General features: G+C 45.6%; 1 protein-coding gene across 1 annotated transcript in view; it reads left to right on the forward strand.

The window, feature by feature from the left end:
• The first annotated feature begins 11,233 nt into the window (after positions 1 to 11,233).
• The window catches only part of CD81 (CD81 molecule), a 99,252-nt gene continuing 87,978 nt past the window's right edge, over positions 11,234 to 22,507 (forward strand). The window contains exon 1 of the mRNA XM_065402753.1: positions 11,234 to 11,357. The gene's annotated coding sequence lies outside the window, so the exon portion shown is untranslated. The remainder of the gene's footprint in view (positions 11,358 to 22,507) is intronic.

A 22,507-nucleotide genomic window follows, 5' to 3' on the forward strand; every position in this document is an offset into this window, starting at 1 on the left:
ATATTTCCTATTGATTACATTTCTAATTGAAAAAGGAAGCATTGTCCTAACTATTTGAAATATCTTGCGATCACAGCTCCTTTTGGCAAGGAACTTTCTGAAACTGCAAGGGTCGATTTCAGAATGCTTTAGATTACTTTAATGCTACAGATGGGGCCATATCCTCAGCTGAGGATTTGCCCCATTGTTTGTTTCAATCAACCTCTGATCTGTATGATAGACAATTATAATACCATACTACCGAATTAAACATAAACTGATGTACTGTGTGCGTCACTGTCAAAGCTAATGCTATGGTTATCCCAAAGGCCAGCTGGAAGGTCATATGACTCTTGACTACTTCAATAAAAATGTATGTTGTGGCAAAATGCTATCTTCCCTCACTCTTTCTGTGTGCACACCAGGCTGTTTGGGTGGCTGTGGTGTTTGTATAATGAAGCTTGGCAGTAATTCTTTCAGCGCTGGGAAGATGTATTATCCATACAGCTGGCAGTCGGTCTGGCATACAAGCATATCCTAGCAGTGAAGGGCAGATATGACTGTATCAAACTGAAGAAGGGGAATCTACCAATCTGCTCAGCTTCAGTTCCTTGTTGCTGCAGTCATCAGCCTCCCCTCACTAGTAACCAACTAGGGTTAGATCAGGAACATGTAGTTTGCAAGGAATAAAACAAGCTAAGAAAGAACAAGTAAGCATCTACTCTATATAAAGAACATGGTGTTCAGGTAAAATAAATAACCAACATTTAACACAAAGTCTGAAAGGAAGGTTTCTGGGGGCGTTATTTTTGGCTGCAAGACTCTATGGTGACGGGAGAACTAGTGAAATTCTGACCTCACAAGAGCCTGAGCAAATGCAAGGGGAAAGACATTTTTGATTAGCCTATTTGTTTAATGAGCGAGATTAGTTCATTACTTGTTTTTTCACATCTATTTAACTCCCATATTTAATGAATATTTGGGTGTAAGGATGGCATTATTAGATCAGCACTGCCCCAACCCTGTCCATTAAGGTTGGAGAGTAGATAATGAACATCTCTGAGAGCCCCAAGAGATCCTCTTGCCCATCCAGGGAAGACCAGTCTGGTATTTCTAATGTAAGGGGCTGAGGGTGTGACAGATTTCTGATGCCCATCTGCCTGAGGCGTCAGGTGATCAGGCTGAGGCCACAGGATTGTTAAGGGAGGAGATGACGGAACACACCAAGTGTCTAAATTTTAAAGCTTTATTGATAAAATAATAAAATAACAGCAGAGAGTGAGGGGTGCTCCCTACGTCACTCTGAGGAAGGAAGAAAGCGTTAGTACCCCAAGCCCTAACCCACTTTCATACTCAAACACTCACTACCCGAGGCTGGCCAGGCCTGGGTGTAACGTAAGAAGAAGAGGGGGAAGGGTGGACGGGAGTTCTGTCCTGTGCGCACAGGTCTTCCTGGGTCCGCTGTGATCTCCGAATTGCTTCAGCTCTCAGGAGGGTTTTAAACCTTAAGGTCTTTTGTGGGCATCTCTTTCAGAGACCTTTGTTCCCCATACTCTGTGTACCAGCCCAAACCGGTCTTCCGTGGCTTCTTCAGCTTTCCCAAAACACTGGTTTCAGGGCCGTGAGACAGTTCTGTTTGTCCCTGGCTGGCCTTTGCCATCTCGCTCCTTTTCGCGGCCCCTGCATTTCGTTCAACAACTCTCCTTTCTCATGGCTGGTCGAGGGGGATTGGACTTCCCCCCTTCTGTCTTGCCCAGTAGCAGCTGGCCTTGGGCTGGAGTCAGCTTCTTATCTTCGGGTTTAGCTGGAACATCAAGTTAACCCGTTCTTTTCTTCTTTCCTCCCACTCTGGCCTTTCGCCACCTGAAAGAAACCTTTCGTTCCGCATTCATACCTTTAACCCTTCACAGAATACTTTGCAATGCTTGCAACAGCATTAGCAACATACAGTGCTGATCTGCCTCCCCAGGAGACCCCCTGAGGGAGGGGGCCATTGGCGTGTGACAAGAATGAAATCATTTCAGGCCTTCTTTTGTATACCATAAAAAAGCAAAAAAGGGCCGAAACCCAAGGTTTGTTAAAAGTATTTTACGGCTCACTAGATCTACATTGGGGGAAACAGGCAGGTATCCAGTATTTGTCACATCTGTAACTGCTGTGACACCTATGCCTGGAAGGTGGAGAAGAGGGGTTTTCTGTGTTTTGGACTTTGTTGGGGCAGGGGGAGGGGGCTGGTTGGGGTTTGTTTTTTTTTCTCCTGAAAAGTGCATGTTAAGCTTTTTCATTGCTGTGGAGGCAGGGGTGGGAACCTGGAATGCATCCTTTTTACAGCAGGCTAGTGCATCTGGAGTACAGACAGTTATTTGTCCAGTCAAGAAGCAGACTTAGCGTGCAGATTTTCTTGCAATGAGGTGGCCAGTTCTCCCCTCCTTTCTGAGGTTGTGGCATTTAGCCATGAGTCCTCAGTGAGTTTTGCTAGTATGACAAGAACAATATTGTAGATACACATCACACCAACAGCCTGGACAACCAAAAAAAGAGCATCCCAGTGTAACGCTGACAGACCCCAGTCATCAGCAGGCAGGATTGAACGGGGGACCTCTGGATGCTGTGCATGAGCCTCTACCAGATGAGCTAAAAGCCAACTGGCTGTTAGCTAAGGCTGTAGAGCAGACTCATTTTATCTCTCTCTTTAAGTGGTCTCGGTGCTACTAGATGGGACAGAACACCACACCCAGGAGGTGTGTGCGTTGCACCAGCACCCCTTAAATATAAGTAATGAATACATCAAAAATACACTTTGGGGTATTCATCACAGCCCTACCAGTGCTGATCTAATGATTTCCCCTGTTCCCAGCTTTAAATACCCCCTACTTTGCAGTCACAGTCTTCCATACACAGAAAATTGACAGTAACTCCCTTTGCTGCTGCTCTTCATTCAGCAAGTTGGGGTTAACGCTGGACAAGGTTTTTTTAAAAGGCAGTGTCCACTAGTGGTTCAAACAGGTGACTGGGATTAAGGGCTCTTGGACACAGATTCTGTTCCCCCACCCTGGCCCCTAGATGCTATTCTGGCAACACACAATGACTGTAAAGGCACTACAAGCGGCCAGGGAAATACTCCCCAGTCCCTAAACGGCCCTATGTTTCCTCCTCAGCACAGGGGGGCTTGGAATGGCACCATCGCGGACATGTCTGCACAGCAGCCCATAGGAAGCCTATGATGGGCTACTGTAAGTTTCAGCAACCAGTGACTGCTCTAACTTATGTCAGAGGCTGTTTTGGCCCCCAGAGTAGTCTATAATCTCCACTTGTCCCTCGATTGTACCTACTGAAGACTCTATTCCTGGTCGCCATTGACTTGCTGCATGTGATATAACCCCTCTGTGCCTCAGTTTCCCTTTAGTACAATGGAGATAAATAACACCTACCTCCCAGCGCTGTCAACTGGGAAGTCCTGATTGATTAATGACTGGAAAGGGCTTTTATATCCTTGGCTGAAAGACACTACAGAACAGCCCAGTATTATCATTTATTAAAAAGCTGTGCACTATAAACTGGCTGTGCACATAACAGAATCAATTTTATTTTTATGAGTGGTGATGAAGAATGGGAAGGAGGGATTATGAAAGAAAATGATGCTGTGATTATAATGACTTAGTTTAGCATCCCAAGGGACAGAGTCGCTTTGAGAACTCAGGAAGCAGTAGCGTGTGATAACAGAAAGTAATATACAACGCACCAATTAATTTAATCATTGTTAATTATTAAAATAGCATTTTTATTTTAGGCACATGAAAACAGAGAACCTATTTACTGTGGATTTTAGATTTAAATGCAGGAGCCCCATTACAGAAGCGGAGAAATGAAATCAGATCTTAGGAGCTGCGAGTCCGCGTCCATCTTCCTAAAAGGGTGTGTGGTTAAACGTATCTGTCCCGTATTGTGAATAAGGAGGAGTAGAGCAAAGGCAGTGCTCCAATATTTGTCTTCACAGTTTCAGGGGTACAGCATGTGTCTTCCTCCCTCTGAATTCTACTCCAGGAGTGTCCAGTCCAGGCTCATGTCACCTGTCTCTGGACAGGAACTCCTGTCCCCCTCCTATCTGACCAGGGGATTATAAGGCTGCACAGCCCCCTGCATTACACTATGATATTCTCGCAAGTCAGTCTGCCTAATGGCTAGCAGCTGTGAGTTGCTTTTTCTCCAAGGGCTATGAACAGTGTATTGCCTGCAATCACATGTTATCCCACAGCTCTTTCGAAGCAAGCACCTTTATTAACAGGACAAAAGCATTACAGAGAAAACATAAAAACAACAGATTTAGACCCATACTAAACATAGCAGAAATCACCCATGTTCCACATGGGAAGTCTGATAGACCACCATCCCTTCCAACCCTTCAGCAAGAGTTGGGGCTTCCCCTTGGACGGATAGTCATGTCCATTTGCTGAATCAAAATGAAGACCATTAGTCAGGCCAAGCTCAGCATTTTATATGTTGCTTCCTAGTATCTGGAAAACCCAGCCTGAACCAGTATATGCAAATCACCCCAGGGTGGAATTTATCTGGAGTTATTTACAATCTCAGGGGAAGTCACCCCCTTCTGTTTTAATTCCTGTAAGAGCTGTGGTAACCCTCCCCCTGAGAGTAGAATGCAATAACACATAACCCATTCATAAGTTTAATACAGTGCTCCCCAAAAATACTGCATGGGGTTGCAATATCTGTCACACTTGTCACTAGGGCCATGTCTACACTGGCAAAAATGGGACCCAGAGTTACTGGTGCCAAACAGTGGGGCTCCGGTGGTGATGACAGTACAAGCTATAGTGTGGACAGAGTCCAGACCATTTGACCTCTACCGGTCATCAAAATGTATCAGCTCCATCTGCATTAGAGCCTCCACCCTTGCTGCTACTATTCACTAGTTGTGAATTACAGGTCCCATTTTTGCCAGTCAGCACAGCCTGGGAGTTCTGACCCATGTGCAAGTGCTGCAGAAACAGACTCAGTGTTGTTGGGAGCACCAGAAAGAGCATGCCCCAATGTGGAGATGGGGATTAGAGCTTTCTGTGGCTGAAGAGGACAACCAACAAGGGAAACAGATGGGTTAGAGGCATGTGGTGTATTGTGGATTGCATCTCCTGGACATGACTGTGTCAGAAAGCTGTGGAGCTCAACAATGGAAAGGCAAGGGTTAACCAGCAAGGCCCGGAAGCAGCTGTGGCCTGTTAGGCTTCCTGGCGCCTGTATGTCAGAGGAAGTCGGCTACTGGGAATGGATCAATCTCCAAATTGCTAGATGGAAGGACGTCCCCTTTCTGTGAGTTTGGGCTTTTATGCTATATTTCACCCATGCAAAAACAAATAAGGGTTGTTTTTTTAAACCAGTATCAAGGTTGCAAAGCCAAGCACGCCAAAGTTAGAAAATGCCAGAATGAAAGTTGCCTGTGCAATCTTAATTTGGTCCTCTTGTGTGTATTCAGTCTTTAATTACATGATCACATGCTATTTTTTTCCACAAGACCCCTGCCTCTTTCAGTGCATAGGGTAGATGGTGCTCATTTAAAGTGTAGTTAGTCAATAATTTGTTTTCTCTTTGTTTTTCAATGTGTGGCTTTAGGCCTTATTAGCTGCATGTTATTCAAACCCTGCTCTGAATACAGAATGATTAATGTCCTATGGTGTTCATCACCAGCGTACCTGAATGCGTCACAAATGTTAATGTAGTTATTTTCACACACCCCAGTGAGGTCACAGGATATTATTATCTCTGTTTTACAGAGAAGGAACTGAGGTACAGCAAGATTAAGGTGCCTAACAGATGCTTAGGATCTGATTTTTCAGAGTATTTTGCATTATATAGCACTTTAGATGTTCAAAGCACAGCTTCCATTGACTTTAGAGGCATCTGTGAGCGCTCAGTAATTCTGCACATCTGGTTCCGGGGTTTCAAGTCAGGCACCCAGAAAATGAGAAACATAAAATTAGTGACCACCCGTGAAAGGTTTGGTGACTCTGTGGCAAAGACAGGGATAGAATTCAATTCCTCAGGGCAGCATTCAGCTGTCTTAACAATGAGCCCGTCCTTTCTCTTTCTGCAATCTCCTGTCTCATTCACTATACACCTTCCAATTTCTGCAATGAATGAAGCAGGGTTCTACACTTCACAGCCTCCTTCTCTACACTCCTATTTTAATTCCTAGAGCAGGGTCTCTAAAAATATCTCTGCTGAACATGTGTGAACTGTGATTTTTAAAAGGCATTTATAACTTGGCCATATTTGGGCAGATTTTCATGAGGATCACACAGGCCACCCTGCCAAAGTTGAAGCCCCTGCTTCAAAGCAGGGGGGAGCTAGAGCTTTTCAAAGAAAAGGCTGTCAGAGCATTTTTAAAATTGTAAAACAACATATTTTTCCCCAGCCTTCTTCTTGGAAACAGCTGAACTGTTTTGGTTGAAATATTCCAGAAGAAGTCAGCCTGAGGCAGACACCTGAGGGAAATTTCAGCCCTAACAAGTAAAGTTTGGCAAAGTTATAAGCAGTTGATTATGGTCTTGTAAAGGGAAATGTTGGGCAACCTTAATAACTGGCAGTGCTACCAGCTCCATCAATAATAATTGTATTTATTTCCCTTCTGGGACAAGAAAGGGTTTAAAAGACAGAACCTCGTCTGGAAGGATTAGCAACTAGTAAATATCACATCTGCCAGTCAGATTGTTACATCAGGTAGAACAGTGGAGAAGAGTACTGGAAAAATGGTGGGGTGATGAAGTTTGAAGAGAGAGTCCACTTTGGAAAAATACATGTAGCTTTAAAAATTGGCTATTCAAATCCGCAATGAGTTATAGGTAACAAGCCTACTGGGGAGATATTATTGACTGTACCCCAGGACAGCATGCTCTTTAGAGTGTCTTCTTCCCTCTCCCAATTACAAAATTTAGAAGATACTACAAATGCACTGAGCTCCTGGGAAGGTCTCAAGGAGAACAGACCAATGGATAGCTTGGTCTCATTTACCCCTTATGGGGATACAAAATGCTCTACACAGCCAAGATCAGATTGTGGGCGAGAAAACTCAGGGCAGACTTACGTTCCAATTCTGTGCTATCTTTAGCTCACTAATCTTTAGTCTGCTGACATCCTCCAGGCTGCCAAACAAATGAGTGCTTAGGGAGGTCTAGATATCTCCAGCGTCAAAGGGGTTAAACATAAGCACACTTCTCTTTATATGGTAGACATATCAGACCGTTGATCAGTCTGTGTGAGTTCTGGAGTAGAATGCTCCTGAAGGAATGTTTTAAATTGACCACAGACCTGTCCACCCGACAGATATCTTTTCTTGTATAAGAGGTGCTGTCTCTCTGAGACCTGGGCAAATATAGAGGATTTTATTCTTGCCAATAAAATGAATATTCTTGTTTCACTGTTTGCTTGTGATTCTCTTTATCTGCAGATATCTGAGTGAGTTTTTATTTGCAGTGATGTTCATGGAAAGCAAAAGCATCACCAATCCGAGCTCAAATATTTGTATGAGTATTTGGAGCAGGTGTGTCTTCACAGCCACTTTGAAAAGGCAGATGGTTTTATTTGCACAAGAGTTATTGAACAGTTGTCAATAGCGAACATATTAGTGAAAATCACAGTTTGTTTGGGAAGCCGACTGTTTATAAAACTTAGGTCCAAAAATTATACTAGATATTTAAAAAAAAAAGGCAAGGAAGAGATTTTAAGATACGATCTTCCTCTTGAACTCCCAGTGCACTTTATGCTGGCCTTTTATATCAACTGTAAACTCCTTAGCACAGGGACTGTTTCTTTTTCTTGGACAAGGCTGAACACACTGCTTGTGCTTTCCAAGGAATAAACTTATATTCTTGACATCTGTTGTGTGTCAAATTCCAGGGTGCAGTCCAGACCATGAGCAGCCTGTTAGCAACACACCAGTCACACTCTGGCTTCTACCAGCCTTGGTTACTAGTTATAGGGGGATTCCAATACTCTCTCAGTTCTGAATTTCCCCCCAAAAGTGTGTTCTGCACTGTTCAGCCTTTTTCTGGGCAGTTCAGATGTAAAAAGTGTGTTGTCCCCGTAAAGGGTTAATATTTAACAGTTTGCTATTTTGACTGGAGTTACCAAACAGTTCGGTTTAAACACAATACTGGATTAGTTTAGATTAAAAATAAAACAAGTTTATCGAACTACAAATGGAGAGAGGTTTTAAGTGAGTACAAATATAAGGTACTAAAGTCAGAAATGGTTACAAGAAAAATAAACATAAAACGTTCCTAGTAGCTAAAACTTAACATGCTAGACTTGGTTCAAGGTAAAATCCTCACCACAGGTTCCCAGCACTGGAAAATTCTCAGGTCAGGATCCTCCCCAAAGTCAAAGGGCTGGTTTCTTTGTCATCATGGGTGAAAGAGAAAGCGAGAGAGAGCGCTATAGTTTGGGGGGGGGTTTACCCCTCACTGTTAAAGTCCAGTCACCCTTTGAACACATTTTCCTGAAGGTTACCCCTAGATAAAGTTCATTCCAGCTGTGAGGACGGGGTTGTGGAGTCCCGTGGTGAAAGCAGTTCCAGGCTGTTAGCTAAAATACAGATGTCTCTGTTCCTGTGAAGGGCCACTTGACAGGTGATTGGCAATCAACTTTGATGACACCTAGCTAGAGGAGTCAGCTTGTCCTTTGTCTTTGAGAAACCAGTTTACTCTCTCCCCAGACTTGTCTGGTAAACGTAGTCATAATTTCAGTTTATGTTCATAACTCTTAATATGTGTTTAGTACATACATTAAACAAGAATATTGATTATCAGTGTTGTGACGGGTTGAATCACAGAAACCCCCTTGGGAGCTGCCACCTAATGTACCAAGACTACCCCATTCCTGTTTTCCCTGCCAGCTTAGGACTCCAGCACCCTGTCTTGCTGAGCCAGACACTCCCGTCTGCTCCAACACAGACCCAGGGTCTGAGTTATTTGCCCCAAAGCTGCAGGTTTACCTGAAAACAGTTCACAGAAGTGTGCTTGTCTATAGCACTCAGATGCCCAACTCCCAATGGGGTCTAAACCCAAATAAATTGTTCGCCCTCTATAACACTGATAGAGAGATATGCACAGTTGTTTGCTCCCCCAGGTATTAATACATACTCTGAGTTAATTACTAAGTAAAAGGTGATTTTATTAAATACAGAAAGTAGGATTTAAGTGGTTCCAAGTAATAACAGAGAACAAAGTAAGTCACCAAGCAAAATAAAATAAAATGCGCAAATCTATGTCTAATTAAACTGAATACAGATAATCTCACCCTCAGAGATGCTTCAGTAAGTTTTTTCTCAGACTGGACACCTTCCAGGGCTGGGCACAATTCTTTCCCCTGGTACAGCTCTTGTTCCAGCTCAGGTGATAGCTATGGGATTCTTCATGATGGCTCCTCTCCCTCCTTGTTCTCTTCCACCCCTTTATATATCTTTTGCATAAGGCGGGAACCCTTTGTCCCTCTGGGTTTCCACCCCCCCTCACTGGAAATTCCCTCCTTCCCTCCAAAGCATATCAGGAGTGTTCTTGTTTAACTCTTAAATTTTCCCTAGTTGTTTGTGGGCATACTAATCCCCTTTTCAGCCACAAGCTCTCTACAGTTATGACATCAGCAATTATGACATCCCTTGTAGCCCTTAATGCCTACTGATTATACAGCTGGGTTCCCTCCCATCTGGAGAACACTAGTGTTTTGAGTAGAGAAGGGTGAACAAGTTTGGATAATTTAAGAAACCCACATGGGATCCAAACCTTTGCTGAAATAGTGTTCCCCCCTCACTTCTCCTTTCAATTACAGCTGGAAACTGGAAGTGCCCGAGATCTCATGAGAAAGCTTGTGCTCCTGTGATTTCCACCTTGATTTGTTTTTGGGTAGTTTTAGAGACTCATCTGACCCTCTCGGGGGTTCATTTATCCCACCACGGCAAACCACGGCTTCCCCCAATGGCCACTGCTTACTGAAAGCAGTTCTCCATCTGTTTCAAAACTATCAGATGCAGTTTGTGACAGTAATTATATCTTAAAAAGAAGCCTCTAACCTCCTCCACCCTCCTCGGGTTGTTCTCCTTCAACACTCTCCCACTTCTCATTACATAACTCGACTGGTCACCATAGAGACATGGATATCAATATTTAAATATAACAAGGGAGCCAGATTGCACAGACAGCATCTAGTTATTGTGTTTATTAGAAACAGAAAAAAATTAGGCAGAGCGACCTTTATTTTTCCTCCCAAAAACAATGCTGAAGTTCAAATGGGGAGTGAGCTGAATTTGTAGATGAGGAACGAAAAGGGTTTTCCAAGCTCAGCTCGTGCTGAGGGAGGAACCAGCTGCTCCCTACGATTCACAGAAAACAAACTCTGAAAACTCCTTCCTATTAGACATGGGAGGAGATTTTTCACTTGAGGGAAAGTGTCAGCGGAATCATGGCAGCTGACGCATGCATTTTAAGTCTCTGGTCCCCTTGTTGTTGTTAGTGATGTCTTCATTCACCCGTGCTTTGTTGCTTGGGTGAGGTTGGATGTAATTTTGATGGAATGTTATTTCCTAGGTCATCAAGCAAAGGGTAGTTAGGTTTTTGTTTTGTTTTGCTCTCTTGGCTTTCTCTTCAGTGTAACAGGTACTAACAAATTTGCCTGGCACTTATGTGTGTGCAGGAGGAACGGTTCAAGGCTTCTTCCTCCCCCACCTTTCTACATTTCTGCACAGGGACCAGGCATAATTGGAACATGGTCTACTCCCTGCCAGCACTCCATGAGCAGCCAACTCCCCACAAAAGGAGGCAGCCACAGATAGGGGTGCGGCAGACTATAGGTTCCTGATTCTCTGAACAGACACGAGGTTGTGCAGACCTACTGAAAGAGTGTGCTGTGGTGGTGCACCAGGCATGCTCTTTAGGTGTGGTGTGATGAGTGGAACTGGAAAAAGAGCATCAGATTTCAGGAGGGATTCGGGAATATAAACTGGGGCAAAGCTGCTACCAGAGAACCACAGGCCTCTCTGCATGTAACACTGACCTCCATGCATTCTCAATAAAGATCTCCTTCCTATAATTCCGCCTGTTTACTGCATCATTTATTGCAAATGAAATAACCTGTGTATCTGCCCATTGTGAGATCTGTGGTGCTTCCTGAATGTTATGATTTATGAAATCACAGTGTTTTTAATAAATGCCTCTGGTTTAAGGAAACCACTACAACTTCAGACAAGCAAATAAGTTCCCCATGACTCAAGCTCCAGCTTTGTCTCCTTTGTTTGCCAGTGACCAAAGATTATCTGGAACTCTATACAGCACACAGGAACCCCTGGAGTCTGACTAATATATTGCAAGTAAACAGTAAGGCACCTTCATTCTACCTTTATTGTCCAGTGTGTATCATGTACAGTTTGCTCCTTGATATTAATCTCAAGCCTACTTACTCTGCCCAGACTCCAACATCTTAGTATTCTCTGCCTAGGTTCATTATCCTTGCTGTGGGACTTAGATCCATTTATTGCGATGTGAATTTCTGAGTATTCCAATACACACTCTTCTGATGTGATTCCAAGATGACTTGTTTAAAGCTTTTCTGTGTTTGTGTTTTTGTAAGACTGAAGGTAAATTGGAAATCCTGGCTATTTCATTCAATTTTCCCATAGCAAAGAAAATGTGACAGTCAAGCTAATTGATTAGGAATTTAATCAAAAGTCATCACAAATTTTATTCAGAAATTTTGCAACCCAGAATATGTTTTTTCTGTGCGGCTTAATGCGGGAAGGAAGGCGAGAGTAAACAATGAGACTATCATCTGAACAAACAATGAATAATCATAATGTATTGCATTGAATTAGAATCCTGTAATCTACAGCAGCCATGGAAAAGAATTTCCACCTGATCACTCAGATCACCACATTATATAGGCAGGTTTTCAATGTTTTGTGTTTATAACCTGATCTTTCAGGGGCTTGATAATAGCTGGTCACATCCAGTTTCACTCCCTCTTAGCCCACTCCACAGATATACTGTCATAACTATAAAGGGAAGGGTGACAGCTCTCCTGTGTACAGTGCTATGGAATCCCTCCTAGCCAGAGACTCCAAATCCTTTTACCTGTAAAGGGTTAAGAAGCTCGGGTAACCTGGCTGACACCTGACCCCAAGGACCAATAAGGGGACAAGATACTTTCAAATCTTGGGGGGGGGAAAGGCTTTTGTGTGTGTCCTTTGTTTAAGGGGTTGTTCGCTCTTGGGACTGAGAGGGACCAGACATCAATCCAGGTTCTCCCCATCTTTCTAAACAAGTCTCTCTTATTTCAAAATTGTAAGTAAAAGCCAGGCAAGGCGTCTTAGATTTACTTTGTTTTCTCAACTTGTAAATGTACCTTTTACCAGAGTGTTTATTTTTGTTTGCTGTACTTTGAACCTAAGACAGAAGAGGGGGGTCCTCTGAGCTCTTTAAGTTTGATTACCCTGTAAAGTTATTTTCCATACTGATTTTACAGAGATGATTTTTACCTTTTTCTTTAATTAAAAGCCTTCTTTTTAAGAACCTGATTGATTTCTCCTTGTTTTAAGATCCAAAGGGGGTTTGGATCTGTATTCACCAGGAGTTGGTGAAAGGAAGGAGGGGGGAAGGGTCAATTTCTCCTTATTTAAGATCCAAGGAGTTTGGATCTGTATTCACCAGGGAATTGGTGAAGGTCTCTCAAGGCTACCCAGGAAAGGGAATTAGCTTTGGGATGGTGGCAGCGGACCAGAACTAAGCTGGTAGTTAAGCTTAGAAGTCTTCATGCAGGCCCCTACATTTGTACCCTAAAGTTCAAAGTAGGGATACAGCCTTGACATGGTGGCACAGCGGTGGGATCGTTTTAAACCCAAAAGCCAGTAAGAGATTTTTTTTTCCTTCTAGCTGCTTGGAGAGCAGAGCTGAAGGTAGATGCATATCTTATCTCTCCTTGCCTGAAGGCAGAGGTGTTAAGTTTTTTTTAACAAGGTCCTTTGTTAAGAGAAGTGTTCAAATAAGTGAGCAAACTTTGATCTGGTAAAGGTAATTTACAAGCTGTTTTTTTTCTTTTCTTTTTACATCCTCGGAAGTAGCTAGTTAGAAAGTCTCTGTTAACTCAGCAGCACTCAGCAGGAGCCTAAGCTAAATACATCCCAGTTTCAGTCAACTGCAGAGGGTGAGACCCAGCACAAGAAAACCAGGAAAATGACTACCAAAGAAGAAAAAGCTAAAGAGGAGGCCCACAAGAGAGCTATGGAGCTGAAAGAAAAAGAAATAGAGCTGAGAGACAGAGAAGAGAAAGCCAAAGAGGGGGCCCACAAGAGAGAGATGGAGCTGGAGAAAGCCAAAGAGGGGGCCCACAAGAGAGAGATGGAGCTGAGAGACAGAGAAGAGAAAGCCAAACAGGAGGCCCATGAAAGAGAAGAAAAAGCCAAACAGGAGGCCCATGAAAGAGAAGAAAAAGCCAAACAGGAGGCCCATAAAAGAGAGATGGAGCTGAAAAAAAAAGAGATGGAACTGGAAGCAGCAAGGACTAGGCAGGGTGCATCAGACCATCCTAACAACTCCTCTCCAGGTACCACTTCCCATCCCAGGAAATTCCCCACCTACAAGGCAGGCGATGATACTGAGGCCTTCTTAGAAAATTTTGAAAGGGCCTGCCTTGGATACAACATCCCTCCAACCCAGTACATGGTAGAGCTGAGGCCGCAGCTCAGTGGACCCTTAGCAGAGGTGGCGGCTGAAATGCCTAAGGAACACATGAACAGTTATTAACTTTTTAAAAACAAGGCCAGAATCAGAATGGGGCTAACACCTGAGCTTGCCCGTCGGCGGTTCAAAGCCCTAAGGTGGAAACCTGATGTGTCATTTACCCGACATGCCTACCACATTGGGAAAAATTGGGATGCCTGGATATCAGGAGCAAATGTTAAATCTACGGAAGAGTTGCCCTTCCTATTGCAAATGGAGCAGTTTTTAGAGGGTGTTCCTGAGGAAATAGAAAGGTACATCCTAGATGGGAAGCCCAAAACTGTAACCGAGGCGGGGGAGATTGGAGCCAAATGGGTGGAGGTGACAGAAAAGAAAAAAGCTAGTAGCAGTTGGAGTGAATATCAGAAGGGGCAAGCCGAAACAAAACCTTATCACCGGGGACAACCCAAGGCCCCACCCACATCCCAAGGGAAACCCCAGATGCCTTCTCACCCCACCATACCAGTCTCCATCAACCAACATCGCCCCGGTGATACCTTAGCAGGGCGATGTTTTAAATGTAATGAACTGGGGCTTATAAAGGCTCACTGCCCCAAGAACCCAACCGATTACAGTTCATTACACCCCAATCACACCAAAGAACCCCAGACCCAGATGCCTCTCTCATACCCTCGGAGCGAAGGGAAACCTTGAGAGTGGGCGGAAAGAAGGTTATCGCTTGGAGGGACACTGGGGCACAAGTGTCAACTATTCACCAATCCCTAGTGGACCCCAAACTCATCAACCCGGAGGCTACAGTGACCATTCAACCCTTCGTGTCACAGTCTGTAACCTTGCCTACAGCCCAGTTGCATGTCCAGTACAAGGGCTGGGCAGGAATGTGGACTTTTGCAGTCTATGACAATTATCCCATCCCCATGCTGCTGGGGGAAGACTTGGCCAACCATGTGAAGCTAGCCAAGAGGGTGGGAATAGTCACCCGCAGCCAGGCTAAGCAAGCTTTCACCCCCATCCCTGTTCCTGAGCCGTCCACCAGGGCCCCGTCTGTGTTACCGGAGACCCAAACACAGGTGGTGGAACCGGATCCCCTGCCAACGACTGCAACAGCCGTAGTGGATCCAATCCCAGAGACCCAGCCAAAGCCAGTCCCGGAACCGGAACTGGCAACGCAACCAGCACCAGACCCATTGCCAGCACTGAGTCCAGCGCTTGCAACCCCGTCTACAACTCCAATGCCAGAGGACACCAGCGAGCCTGAACTGGCGGAAGCAGCAGATAACCCTACCCAAGAGGCTCAGCCAGAGCCTGAGATACCACATAGTGCACCAGCGGGCAGCGGTTCACAGTCAATGGAAAAAACCCCAGCCCCTACATCGCTTCCAGAGGGACCAAGCCCCAGTCCACAGTCCAAGGAGGAACTGATGTCTCCAGCATCAAGGGAACAGTTCCAGGCTGAGCAGGAAGCAGATGACAGCCTTCAAAAAGCTTGGGCGGCGGCACGGAGCACCCCACCGCCTCTCAGCTCTTCTAACCGATCCCGGTTTGTTGTAGAACAAGGGCTTTTATACAAGGAGACTCTTTCTGGTGGGCACCAGGAAGACTGGCATCCTCAAAGACAGTTGGTAGTTCCCACTAAGTATCGGGTAAAGCTCTTGAGCTTAGCCCATGATCATCCCAGTGGCCATTCTGGGGTGAACAGAACCAAAGACCGGTTGGGGAAGTCCTTCCACTGGGAGGGAATGGGCAAGGACGTTGCTAATTATGTCCGGTCTTGTGTGGTGTGCCAACGAGTGGGAAAGCCCCAAGACCAGGTTAAAGCCCCTCTCCAGCCACTACCCATAATTGAGGTCCCATTTCAGCGAGTAGCTGTGGATATTCTGGGTCCTTTCCCAAAGAAGACACCCAGAGGAAAGCAGTACGTACTGACTTTCATGGATTTTGCTACCCAATGGCCGGAAGCTGTACCCTTAAGCAACACCAAGGCTAAAAGTGTGTGCCAGGCATTAGCAGACATTTTTGCCAGGGTAGGTTGGCCCTCCGACATCCTTACAGATTCGGGAACTAATTTCCTGGCAGGGAACATGAAAAACCTGTGGGAAGCTCATGGGGTGAATCACTTGGTTGCCACCCCTCATCACCATCAAACCAATGGTCTGGTGGAGAGGTTTAATGGAACTTTGGGGGCCATGATACGTAAATTCATAAATGAACACTCCAATGATTGGGACCTAGTGTTGCAGCAGTTGCTTTTTGCCTACAGGGCTGTACCACATCCCAGTTTAGGGTTTTCACCATTTGAACTTGTGTATGGCCGCGAGGTTAAGGGGCCATTACAGTTGGTGAAGCAGCAATGGGAGGGGTTTACGCCTTCTCCAGGAACTAACATTCTAGACTTTGTAAGCAACCTACAAAACACCCTCCGACACTCTTTAGCCCTTGCTAAAGAAAACCTAAAGGATGCTCAGGAAGAGCAAAAGGCCTGGTATGATAAACATTCCAGAGAACGGTCCTTCAAAGTAGGAGACCAAGTCATGGTCTTAAAGGCGCTCCAGGCCCATAAAATGGAAGCGTCGTGGGAAGGACCATTCACGGTCCAGGAGCGCCTAGGAGCTGTTAACTATCTCATAGCCTCCCCCACCTCCAACATAAAGCCTAAGGTATACCATGTTAATTCTCTTAAGCCCTTTTATTCTAGAGAATTAAACGTTTGCCAGTTTACAGCCCAGGAAACTGATGACGCGGAGTGGCCTGCAGGTGTCTACTATGAAGGAAAAAGGAATGGTGGCGTGGAAGAGGTGAACCTCTCCACGACCCTGGGACGTCTGCAGCGACAGCAGATAAAGGAGCTGTGCACAAGCTTTGCACCGATTTTCTCAGCCACTCCAGGACGGACCGAACGGGCATACCACTCCATTGACACAGGTAATGCTCACCCAATTAGAACCCCACCCTACCGGGAGTCACCTCATGCCCAAGCGGCTATACAAAGGGAGATCCAGGACATGCTACAAATGGGTATAATTCGCCCCTCTAGCAGTGCATGGGCATCTCCAGTGGTTCTAGTTCCCAAACCAGATGGGGAAATACGCTTTTGCGTGGACTACCGTAAGCTAAATGCTGTAACTCGTCCTGACAACTATCCAATGCCACGCACAGATGAGCTATTGGAGAAATTGGGACATGCCCAATTCATCTCTACTTTAGACTTAACCAAGGGGTACTGGCAAGTACCACTAGATGAACCCGCTAAGGAAAGGTCCGCCTTCGTCACCCAGGCAGGGGTGTATGAATTCAATGTACTCCCTTTCGGGTTGCGAAATGCACCCGCCACCTTCCAAAGACTTGTAGATGGTCTCTTAGCGGAATTGGGAGAATCTGCCGTTGCCTATCTCGATGATGTGGCCATTTTTTCTGATTCATGGACAGAACACCTGGAGCACCTGAAAAAAGTCTTCGAGCGCATCCGTCAGGCAGGACTAACTGTTAAGGCTAAAAAGTGTCAAATAGGCCAAAACAGAGTGGCGTACCTGGGACACCAGGTGGGTCAAGGAACTATAAATCCCCTACAGGCCAAAGTGGATGCTATCCAAAAGTGGCCGGTTCCAAAGTCAAAGAAACAGGTCCAATCCTTCTTAGGCTTGGCCGGATATTATAGGCGATTTGTACCACACTACAGCCAAATCGCCGCCCCGCTAACAGACCTAACCAGAAAGAAACAGCCAAATGCAGTTCAGTGGACTGATAAGTGTCAAAAGGCCTTTAACCAGCTTAAGGCAACACTCATGTCTGACCCTGTGCTAAGGGCCCCAGACTTTGACAAACCGTTCCTAGTAACCACAGATGCGTCCGAGCGAGGCGTGGGAGCAGTTTTAATGCAGGAAGGACCGGATCAAGAATTCCATCCTGTCGTGTTTCTCAGCAAGAAACTGTCTGAGAGGGAAAGCCACTGGTCAATCAGCGAAAAGGAATGCTACGCCATTGTGTACGCGCTGGAAAAGCTACACCCATATGTTTGGGGACGGCGGTTCCAACTACAAACAGACCATGCTGCGCTACAGTGGCTTCATACCGCCACGGGAAATAACAAAAAACTTCTTCGGTGGAGTTTAGCTCTCCAAGATTTTGATTTTGAAATACAACACATTTCGGGAGCTTCTAACAAAGTGGCTGATGCACTCTCCCGGGAAAGTTTCCCAGAGTTAACTGGTTAACAATTGTTCTTAAAATAAAACATATTGTTAGTTTTTATATAATCAGTAGTATGTCTAAAGGTACATGTGTTTTATTAACTCTGTTTTCTCCTAAAGCTCCAGGAAGAAATCACAGCCAGTGTGGAACCGGACATCCAACACTATCTGTGATTTGGGGGGCGTGTCATAACTATAAAGGGAAGGGTGACAGCTCTCCTGTGTACAGTGCTATGGAATCCCTCCTAGCCAGAGACTCCAAATCCTTTTACCTGTAAAGGGTTAAGAAGCTCGGGTAACCTGGCTGACACCTGACCCCAAGGACCAATAAGGGGACAAGATACTTTCAAATCTTGAGGGGGGAAAGGCTTTTGTGTGTGTCCTTTGTTTAAGGGGTTGTTCGCTCTTGGGACTGAGAGGGACCAGACATCAATCCAGGTTCTCTCCATCTTTCTAAACAAGTCTCTCTTATTTCAAAATTGTAAGTAAAAGCCAGGCAAGGCGTCTTAGATTTACTTTGTTTTCTCAACTTGTAAATGTACCTTTTACCAGAGTGTTTATTTTTGTTTGCTGTACTTTGAACCTAAGACAGAAGAGGGGGGTCCTCTGAGCTCTTTAAGTTTGATTACCCTGTAAAGTTATTTTCCATACTGATTTTACAGAGATGATTTTTACCTTTTTCTTTAATTAAAAGCCTTCTTTTTAAGAACCTGATTGATTTCTCCTTGTTTTAAGATCCAAAGGGGGTTTGGATCTGTATTCACCAGGAGTTGGTGAAGGGAAGGAGGGGGGAAGGGTCAATTTCTCCTTATTTAAGATCCAAGGAGTTTGGATCTGTATTCACCAGGGAATTGGTGAAGGTCTCTCAAGGCTACCCAGGAAAGGGAATTAGCTTTGGGATGGTGGCAGCGGACCAGAACTAAGCTGGTAGTTAAGCTTAGAAGTCTTCATGCAGGCCCCTACATTTGTACCCTAAAGTTCAAAGTAGGGATACAGCCTTGACATATACACATGTGTATATATATATATACATGTGAGGGGAAGGGAGGAAAGCCTGTCCCTCTTGTCCATCTATGTCCTTGCATATTTGTAATAGTCAATAATTTTCACTGATATTTTTGGTGTTGGCTAGCAGGCAAAATTCTGTTACCATCCAAAAATCATCAAGATTTTCAGAGTGACTAGTGATTTGGGGCACCCGATTTGAGATATCTTAAAGAGGTCTGGATTTTCAGAAAGTACTGAGACACACACTCTGAAAATCGGGTCCCTTAAGGCATCTCAAATTGCATCCCAAAGTCATTAGTCTCTTTTAGCAATTTTAACCCAGCTGTTGCCAACACTGATCAAAAATACGGGAGAAACCCAGAGGTCCAGGGGCTGCATAGGCATGATGGAGGGGTGGCTGGGCCAAATTTGAGTGGCATTGTGACCCTGTGCACCAGGTCAAGTTGCAACCAGTGGCACTATGCTGGTTGAAAAATATGGGATAAAAGGTGTCATATGCTGATTTAGTATGGGACAGACAATATTTTATTTAAGTAAGAAACGTCCCTTATAATAAGGGACTGATGGCAACTCTACGTAAAAAGTGGAGTGGAAAGACTGCTAAACTCAATGTTTGTTTTAACAGACACTAATGAGCCATCATATTCATGCCAAGGCCCACATACGTGAGACTGGCTTTTGAACTCTAGCATAGAGGCCCCAAAGTAATGGCAGAGGGGGGAATATTTGAAAGGTCTTAGGCGTCACTTCTTTACTGTGTTTAAAACACATCAGAAGCATACTTTCAACCGCCATTAATTGTACATCTCAAACATTTAGACTGTAATTTAGAAGGCCTCAGAAATAGTGTAAATACTAATGGAAATAGTATTTTTATACTGCAGGAATGAGTGTATGGGTGTGTATTATATGTAAGCTTGTGACAGAGTGCAGGGAATGATTGAAGTCCCAGGAGGGACTTGCGCCCACCCACATCTGATGGCCCCTCCCTCAGCCTAAGGGGAGCAGCTACTGAAGCCAGGGCTCAAGCAGGTTCAGGGGGCAACAAATGCTAAAACAGGGACAGGAGTGAGGGTCACAGAGTCATAAGCAGGGAGCCGGAGGGGGACACTGAGCAGCGAACCCCAGACAGCACTCACTGCCCCTCGAAGATGTCTAGGGCTAGCGGAGCGGAAATAGGCCCCACAATTGCAGAGCACCTCCCTGTCCAACATCCTTCTCCTGGTATGATGGACGGCCACCTTGGCCAATGCCAGGAGGAGGTTGACGAGGAGGTCTCGCAATTTCGTGGGGCCACGGATGGGGTGTGCGTCAATCAGGAGGTGCGGGGAAAAGTGCAGCCAGAACCTAAGGAGAAGGTTCTGGAGGAGCCGGAAAAGGTGCTGCAACCTGCTGCACTTGAGGTAGATGTGCGCCAGAGTCTCCCTCACACTGAAGAAGGGGGCATAGGATGAGTAGCCTGCACTCTGATTACTTAGAGGCTAATTAGTGCTCCAGTGGAAACTGATTGGGGGTAATGATCTAATCAGGCTGGTGGGCTGGGTGCGGGGGAAAGCTTTATTGGCCCCATCAGCCCAAGGCTGATAAAAGAGGCACAGGAAAGAAATACAAGAAGGAGAGAGAGAGGGCTAGGGCAAGGGCTAGCTGAGCCTTGCTATACAGAGGCCTCAGAGTAGGGAGCGTTCTGTTCCCCTCAAGTCTTGCTGAGAGGTCCTAAAGCAAGGCAAAAGTTGTAAATAGGTGGGAGCATGGGGGACGGTGGTGATATCGATGAAGGGAAATAGAAATAAAGTGTCACTAAGCGCATGCCTTGTGGAGTATGTGCAGTTTCTGCCGGGAAGAGGCCAGTGGCGGAGCCAGGCCTCTGTTACAAAGCCTTTGTGTACAGTACTGCCAGAACGTGCCTTAATTGTAAGTGTACGTTCTAGAGCAGGGGTGGGCAAACTTTTTGGCCCGAGGGCCACATCTGGGTATGGAAATTGTATGGCAGGCCATGAATGCTCATGAAATTGGGGGTTGGGGTGCGGGGTGGGGTGAGGGCTCCAGCTGGGGGTGCAAGATCTGGGGTGGGGGTGGGGATGAGGAGTTTGGAGTGCAGGAGGGTGCTCCAGGCTGGGACTGAGGGGTTCGGAGGGTGGGAGGGGGATCAGGGCTGGGGCAGGGGTTGGGGCGCAGCAGGAGGTCAGGGTGCAGGCTCCAGGTGGCGCTTACCTCAAGCAGCTCCCAGAAGCAGTGGCACGTCCCCCCTCTGGCTCCTATGCAGAGGCATGGCCAGGCAGCTCTGCGCACTGCCCCATCTGCAGGCGCCGCCCCTGCAGCTCTCATTGGCCGCGGTTTCTGGACAATGGGAGCTGCAGGGGCGGCACTTGGGGTGGGGGCAGCGTGTGGAGCCCCATGGCTGCCCCTACATGTAGGAGCCAGAGGGAGGACATGCCGCTGCTTCCAGGAGCCACACAGAGCAGGGCAAGCCCCCGACCCCTGCTCCTCAGCTGGAGCATGGGAGTGAGGCAAGCCCCAGACCCCTCTTCGGGGCAGGAGCTCGAGGGCTGGATTAAAACATCTGGAGTGCCGGATGTGGCCCCCAGGCCATAGTTTGCCTACCCCTGTTCTATAGCCTGCATGTTGAGGAAGGAAGTGGTAAATTTGGTCTGACGTTAGTGGCATGCATACATCTCAAAGAGGTTTCTGACATTCTTGCAACATCCGCCTGTTCCAAAGAACTTAGGTTAGTAGCTGTTATTTTAGAAAAGAGAACCCAAAGCTGAACTCCTGAACCAAACTAATCGGAGATAACAGTGCCTTCCTACAGACGGCATTATTGGAATTGAAAAAAGTTCGGAAAAGGGCAACAAAACTGATTAGGGGTATGGAACAGCTTCCATATGAGGAGAATTTAATAAGACTGGGACTTTTCAGCTTGGAAAAGAGACGACTAAGGGGGGATATGGTAGAGGTCTATAAAATCATGACTGGTGTGAAGAAAGTAATTAAGGAAGTGTTATTTACTCCTTCTCATAACCCAAGAACTAGGGGTCACCAAATGAAATTAATAGGCAGCAGATTTAAAACAAACAAAAGGAAGTATTTATTCGCACAACACAAAGTCAACCGGTGGAACTCATTGCCAGGGAATGTTGTGAAGGCTAAAACTATAACAATTAAAAAAAGAATTAGATAAGTTCATGGAGGATAGGTCCATCAATGGCTATTAGCCAGGATGGGCAGGGATGGTGTCCATAGCCTCTCTTTGCCAGAAGCTGGGAATGGACGACAGGGGATGGATCACTTGATGATTACCTGTTCTGTTCATTCCCTTTGGGGCATCTGGCATTGGCCATTGTCAGAAGACAGGATACTGAGTTAGATGAACATTTGGTCTGACCCAGTATGGCCGTTCTTATGTACGTAGGGTGAATAATAGCATGTGACACAAATCACTGGAGTAAATTTGTATAAATTCATTTTACTTATTAATTCCAAAGTATTTTGCAGTGAATCCAAAAACCTGCAAAGGAGACTTTAAATCACATTCTGACGGTATTAGAAGCTTGCACGTAGGTGGGAGCCGCCATGTACTGTACAGCAAGTACCCTGACC

The sequence above is a fragment of the Emys orbicularis genome, chromosome 4 (assembly GCF_028017835.1).
Source record: "Emys orbicularis isolate rEmyOrb1 chromosome 4, rEmyOrb1.hap1, whole genome shotgun sequence".
In the NCBI taxonomy this organism is placed as follows: domain Eukaryota; kingdom Metazoa; phylum Chordata; order Testudines; family Emydidae; genus Emys; species Emys orbicularis.